The sequence below is a fragment of the Phyllobates terribilis genome, unplaced genomic scaffold, assembly GCF_046119375.1.
Source record: "Phyllobates terribilis strain yellow unplaced genomic scaffold, ASM4611937v1 Scaffold_5__5_contigs__length_657084704, whole genome shotgun sequence".
Classification (NCBI taxonomy): Eukaryota; Metazoa; Chordata; class Amphibia; order Anura; family Dendrobatidae; genus Phyllobates; species Phyllobates terribilis.
The window spans coordinates 436,774,863-436,782,642 of NW_027362765.1; positions in this window are offsets into that span (position 1 = coordinate 436,774,863).

Here is a 7,780-nt window from a genome sequence, read left to right on the forward strand (position 1 = left end):
TGTTATGTTATTATAATATTTATAAATTTACATCACATATATCACATATATTTCTTATATAATTCAAATCTATCTTTACATATGGCTAAATCACATATACAGGATTACATTTTGTGGTCTCATCTATTTTTTCTTCCCAATGAATTTTATTAGGCATTTTTGAAGATTCTTATTTTATATAGAGATTGAGTCACATGACACAATGATTAAAAAGATATATACAGTGGGGAAAATAAGTATTTGATACACTGCCGATTTTGCAAGCTTTCCCACCTACAAAGAATGGAGAGGTCTGTCATTTTTATTGTAGGCACACTTCAACTGGTAGAGACAAATCTTAAAAAAAATCCAGAAAATCGTATTGTATGATTTTTACATAATTAATTTGCATTTTATTGCATAAAATAATATTTGATACATTAGAAAAACAAAACTTAATATTTGTTACAGAAACCTTTGTTTGCAATTACAGAGGTCAGACGTTTCCTGTAGTTCTTGACCAAGTTTGCACACACTGCAGCCTGGATTTTGGCCCACGCCTCCATACAGATCTTCTCTAGATCTTTCAGGGGTCAGGGCTGTCGTTGGGCAACATTGAGTTTCAACTCCCTTCAAAGATTTTCTATTGGATTCAGGTCTGGAGATTGGCTAGGACACTCAAGGACCTTGAAATGCTTCTTATGGAGACATTCTTTTGTTGCCCTGGCTGTGTGTTTCGGGGCATTATCATGCTGGAAGACCCATCCATGATCCATCTTCAATGCTCTTACTGATGGAGATTGTTGGCCAAAATCTCATGATACATGATCCCATCCATCCTCCCTTCAAAGCGGTGCAGTCATCCTGTCCCCTTTTGCAGAAAAGCACCCCCAAAGTATGATGTTTCCCTCACCATGCTTCACAGTTGGGATGGTGCTCTTAGGATTTTACTCATCCTTTTTCTTCCTCCAAACATGGCGAGTGGAGTTGAGACCAAAAAGTTGTATTTTGGTCTCATCTGACCACATGACCTTCTCCAATGCCTCCTCTGGATCATCCACATGGTCATTGGTGAACTTCAAACGGGCCAGGATATGTGCTGGTGTGAACAGGGGACCTTGCATACCCTACAGGATTTTAATCTGAATGGAGTAGTATGTTACTAAAGATAATATTTGAGACTGCAGTCCTAGCTCTCGTCAGGTCATTGACCAGGTCCTCTCGTGTAGCTCTGGGCTGATTCCTGATTCCTTTCTGAGAATCATCCTTACCCCATGAAGCGAGATCTTGCATGGAGCCCCAGACCAAGGAAGATTGACAGTCATCTTGTGTTTCTTCCATTTTCTAATAATTGTGCAAACAGTTGTTGCCTTCTGAACAAGCTGCTTCCCTGTTGTCCTGTAGCCCATCACAACCTTGGCATGTCTACAATTTTGTCCTAGTGTCCTTACACAGCTCTTTGGTCTTGGCCATGGTGGAGAGGCTGGACTGTGATTGACTGAGTGTGTGGACAGGTGTCTTTTATACAGGTAACAAGTTCAAACAGGTGCAGTTAATACAGGTAATGAGTTCAGATTAGAAGTAGAGATGAGCGTTGTTCGACTAGAACTGTTCGCCAATCTCAAATTCGAGCTGTTTTGGGCGGTGTTCGAGTTGTTCGACGAACCCAAACGATTTGCAAAAAATTCGGCTGTTCGAGGTTATGTTCGATAACTGTTCGTGCACCAAAAGCTTGTCCTGCATGTCTGGCGCTATTTAGAGCACCAATCATGCAGGGATTGTCTGCCACTCACTGTAATGCCACAGCCATGGTGGTTGTGGCATTACAGTGATTGCCCAAATCGATGGGAACTTTGCTCACAGTGAAACATGAAAAGCCGGCAATTCAGCAGCGGCATACACCGGTACCCGACAATTTAGAACCGAAAGAATAGAGCTTCACACATAGATTAGATAGATAGAAACATGTCAGCCACATATATATGAAGTACAGTGACCTTGTTGCTTACTGTACTTGTCATTTAGTGTAAAGGATTTATCAAAAAAAATAATAGTGTTTTCATGCACTGTCTCTTTAAAAAAGCCGGCCGGCAATTCAGCAGCGGTACCCGACAATTTGGAATAGAAAGAATAGAGAATCACACATAGATTAGATAGATAGAAAGATGTCAGTCACATATATATGAAGTACAGTGACAGTGTTGCTTGCTGTACTTGTCATTTAGTGTAAAGGATTTATTAAAAAAAATAATAGTGTTTTCATGCACTGTCTCTTTAAAAAAGCCGGCCGGCATTTCAGCATCTGTACCCGACAATTTAGAATAGAAGGAATAGAGAATCACACATAGATTAGATAGATAGAAACATGTCAGTCACATATATAAGAAGTACAGTGATAGTGTTGATTACTGTACTTGTCATTTAGTGTTAAAATAAAGGATTTATTTAAAAAAAAATTGGCGTGGGGTTCCCCTTAATTTTAGTCTCTAGCGGAGGTTAAGCAGACAGCTGGGGCAGATGTTTGAAGCCTGGGAAGGGGGTAATACCCACGGAGCTTCCCAGGCTACTAATATCAGCCCCCAGCTGAATACCTAGCCTTTACTAGCTATTAAAATGGGGGACCCCCCCAAAAAAAATGACGTGGGGTCCCCCCTATTTTAATAGCTAGCAAAGGCTAGGCAGACAGCTGGGGGCTGATATTAATAGCCCAGGAAGGGTGCCATGAATATTGGCCCCCTCCCAGGCTAGAAACACCAGCCGTCAGCCGCCCCAGAAATGGCGCATCCATAGGATGCGCCATTTCTGGCACTTAGCCTCGCTCTTCCCACTGCCCTGTAGCGGTGGCAGTGGGGTAATAGGGCTGGGGTTGATGTCAGCTTATAATGCCAGCTGACATCAAGCCCAGGTTAGTAATGGAGAGGCGTCTATAAGACAACCCCATTACTAACCCCATAGTCAAAGTTAAAAGAAAACACAAACACCCAGAATAAAGTCCTTTAATTGAAATAAAGACACAATCCTTTATTGTTCTAAATTAAACCATACTTACCACCACGCCCATTCCAGCTGAAGCCAACGATCTCCTGCAATAAAAGTAAAATAATAAAGCAACCTCATCCTTACCTTTCCATGGTTCCCACGACAGCTTCAGCTCTGCTACATCGAGATGACAGGCTGGACCGCAGCAGAACGCTGCCATCCAGCCTGTCATCCCGCAGACACTGAGAAGCGCAGGCTTGCTTGCGCTCCTCAGTGTCTCGCTGTGACGGCATCCAGATGAGCCGACAATGAACTCGGCTCACCTCATGCACGTCACTGACAGCGTGGGAGAATTCTCCTGCACTCAGCGCTTCAGCGTGAGAATTTTCGCACGCTGTCAGTGACATGCATGAGGTGAGCCGAGTTCATTGGACATGAATGAGCTCACCTCATGCACGTCACTGACAGCGTGGGAAAATTCTCACGCTGAAGCGCTGAGTGCAGGAGAATTTTCCCACGCTGTCAGTGACGTGCATGAGGTGAGCTCATTCATGTCCATTGAACTCAGCTGACCTCATGTACGTCACTGACAGCGTGGGAGAATTCTCACGCTGAAGCGCTGAGTGCAGGAGAATTCTTCCACGCTGTCAGTGACGTACATGAGGTGAGCTGAGTTCATTGGACATGACCTCGGCTCATCTGGATGCCGTCACAGCCAGACACTGAGGAGCGCAAGCAAGCCTGCGCTTCTCAGTGTCTGCGGGATGACAGGCTGGATGGCAGCGTTCTGCTGCGGTCCAGCCTGTCATCTCGATGTAGCAGAGCTGAAGCTGTCGTGGGAGCCATGGAAAGGTAAGGATGAGGTTGCTTTATTATTTTACTTTTATTGCAGGAGATCGTTGGCTTCAGCTGGAATGGGCGTGACGGTAAGTATGGTTTAATTTAGAACAATAAAGAATTGTGTGTTTATTTCAATTAAAGGACTTCTTTCTGGGTGTTGTGTTTTTTTTAAATACTTTACTAGAAATTCATAGTGGTCATGTCTAATATTGGCGTGACCCCATGAATTTCGGGCTTAGGGCCAGCTGATAATGCCAAGCTGGCCCTAACCCCTTTATTACCCAGTGAGCCACCGCACCAGGTCCCTGGATGAGTTGGGTACAGCGCCAGAAGATGGCGCTTCTATGAATGCGCCATTTTCCGGGGTGGCTGCGGACTGCAATTTGCAGCGGGGGGGCAGAAAGCTTGGGCCTCCCTGCGCTCCAGATTCCAGCCCCCAGCTGCCTAGTTGTACCTGGCTGGACACAAAAATAGGGCGAAGCCCCACGTATTTTTTTTTTAATTATTTCATGAAACTAGATGGTGGCCCGATTCTAACGCATCGGGTATTCTAGAATATGTATGCGGCAGACCCGGCGCAATCAGCAGAGCGGTGTTTAAATTTGGCGCCAAAATCGCTGACTGGTCGCGGCCAGCAACCGCGACCAATCAGCAAAGCGGTGTTGAAATTTGGCGACTATATCACTGATTGGTCACGGCCGGCGGTCGCGACTAATCAGCAGAGCGGGGTTTAAATTTTGCGCCAATAATGCTGATAGGTTGTGGTCGCGACCAATCAGCAAAGCGGTGTTTAAATTTGGCGCCAATAATGGTGATTGGTCACGACCTCGACCATTCAGCAGAGCGGTGTTTAAATTTGGCGGCAACAATGTTGATTAGTCGCGGCCGGCAGTCGCGACCAATCAGCAGAGCGGGGTTTAAATTTGGCGCCAATAATGCTGATTGGTCGCAATCGCCGGCCGCGGCCAATCAGCAGAGCGGTGTTTAAATTTGGCGTCAAAATCGCTGATTGGTCGCGGAAGGCAACTGTGACCAATCAGCAGAGCGGGGTTTAAATTTGGCGCCAATACTGCTGATTGGTCGCGGCCGGCAACCGTGACCAATCAGCCGAGCAGGGTTTAAATTTGGCGCCAATACTACTGATTGGTCGCGGACGGCGACCGCGATCAATCAGCAGAGCGGTGTTTAAATTTGGCGCCAATAATGCTGATTAGTCGCGGCCGGCATCCGCGACCAATTAGCAGAGCGGGGTTTAAATTTGGCGCCAATCTCGCTGATTGGTCGCGGCTGGAGTTCGCGACCAATCAGCAGAGCGTTGTTTAAATTTGGCGCCAATCTCACTGATTGGACGCGTCTGGCGTCCACGACCAATCAGCAGAGTGTTGTTTAAATTTGGCGCCAAGCTCGCTGATTGGTCGCGGCCGCTATTTAAATTTTGCGCCCAAATCGGTGATTGGTCGCGGGCAACGTCCGCGACCAATCAGCAGAGCGGTGTTTAACTTTAGCGCCAAGATCACTGATTGGTCGCGTGCGGAGAGCGCGACCAATCAGCTAATCGTATTGGTGAGGACCGGGGAGCGCCGCTGCCTGGCCGGATACTTCCGTTGCGAGAAGCCGGGAGATGAGCGACTGCTCGCAGCAGAAGTATCCCGACCCGCAGCGCCGCTCCCCGGTCCTCCCTTCACACCCTAGCCGCTGATGTTCCCACAGTATCTGCATGGTGTTACAAAGATCCGGACATTTGTGTTAAAAATCGCTGATTGGTCGCTGGCGCTGCCCGCGACCAATCACCGATTTGGGTGCCAAATTTAACCCCTTAATAACATCTGACGTACTAATACGCGTCTGTGCCCTGGGACTTAAGAGCCAGACCCGTATTAGTACGTCATCGCGATCGCGCGCGCACACAGGCTGTGCGGGCGCGATCGCCGCCGGGTGTCAGCTGATTGTCACAGCTGACACCCGGTACTATGTGCAGGGAGCGGTCACGCACCGCTCCCAGCACATTAACCCCCGCGATGCTGCGATCGAAGTCGATCGAAGTCGATCGCGGCATTGCGGGGGCAAGGGGAGGTGATCGGCGATACTCACCTCCTCTTCCGGCTTCCAGCGCAGTCTGCAAAGGCTTCCCGGGTGTTGCCATGATGACCCGATGTCGTCATGACAACATCCGGGTCACCAGAGAGCAGGAAGATTGCTTGGACATGCGCAGTGCATCTCCAAGCAATCTTCACACTGTGCACTTCTGACAGCCTTCATGGCATAGGGATGGTGCTCCATTCCTGTGCCATGCAGGCGATCAGAAAAAGAAAAGTGAAAGTCCCAGAGTGGGACAAAGTAATAAAGTGTATAAACTGTGTGAAAGTGGGAAAAAAAAAAAAAAAATGTGCAAAAATATTATAAAAAAATAAAAAAAATAATACACCAAAAATAAAAATATAATGTACCCATCAATAAATATTATTATAAAAAAAATTAAAAAAAAACAATAAAAGTACACATATTTGGTATCGCCGCGTCCGGAACAACCTGACCTATAAAACTGTCCCACTAGTTAACCCCTTCAGTGAACACGGTAAAAAAAAAAAAAAAAAAAAACAATGCTTTATCACCATACCGCCAAACAAAAAGTGGAATAACACGCGATCAAAAAGACGCATATAAATAAAAATGATACCGCTGAAAACGTCATCTCGTCCCGCAAAAAACAAGCCGCCATATAGCTCCATCAGCCGAAAAATAAAAAAGTTATAGCTCTCAGAATAAAGCGATACTAAAAAATATTTTTTTCTATAAAATAGCTTTTATTGTGTATAAGCGCCAAAACATAGAAAAATGATACAAATGTGGTACCGCTGTAAATGTACTGACCCGAAGAGTAAAGCTGCCTCATCAATTTTACCACACGCGGAACAGAATAAAAAAAAAAAAAAAAAAACAATTCCTGAATTGTTGGTTTTTGTTTATTCTGCCTCCCAAAAATCGGAATAGAAAGCGATCAAAAAATGTCACGTGCCTGAAAATGGCACCAATAACAACGTCAAGTCATCCCGCAAAAAACGAGCCGTCACATGACTGTCTGCCAAAATCTGGAAAAATTATAGCTCTCAAAATATGGCGATGCAAAAACTAGATTTTACAAAAAATGCGTCTTTTAGTGTGTGACAGCTGTCAGTCATAAAAACTCCATATGATTCTGGCATTGCTGTAATCACACCGACCCGAAGAATAAAGTCGTCTAATCACTTATACCGCACAAGGAACGGCGTCAAAAATAAACTCTTGAGTTAGGATTGGGCTAGGGTTAGGGCTGGGTTTGGGGCTAGGGTTCTGCTGGGGCTAGGGTTGTGCTGGGGCTAGGGTTGTGCTGGGGCTAGGGTTGTGCTGGGGCTAGGGTTGTGCTGGGGCTAGGGTTGTGCTAGGGTTAGGGCTGGGGTTGGGATTTTTTTCAAAAGTAAGAAAAAAAGATGACGATATGGCGACTAGTGTTGAGAGCAAGTGCTCGCTACTTGAGTTTGCATCGGGTGCTCTGGTATGCATTTAGTATCGTGGGTATTTGAGTGACATGCTCGAGTCTCTGCCCCATATGCTTCGCGGCCAAAAAACTTTACGGGGATTGCCTGCCATGCACGAGCGATCCCCGCATGTTTTTTTTTGGGTGTCTAATAACCGTGAAACATGCGGAGCAGGGACTCGAGCATGTCACTCGAGCACACGCTGTACATGGTGCATACCTGAGTACCCGATGCAAACTCAAGTAGCGAGCACTTGCGCTCAAGAATAATGAAAACTTATTCAATATGATGACCTAACGTAAACAAATAATGTGCCGTACCTCTGGGTTCAAAATGTTCACTATACACCTTAATAAAATCTTTGAGGGGTATAGTTTCCAAAATGGGGACACTTGTGGTGGAGCTCCACTGTTTAGGCACATCACGGGCTCTCCAAACGCGACATGGTGTCCGCTAACAAATTGAAT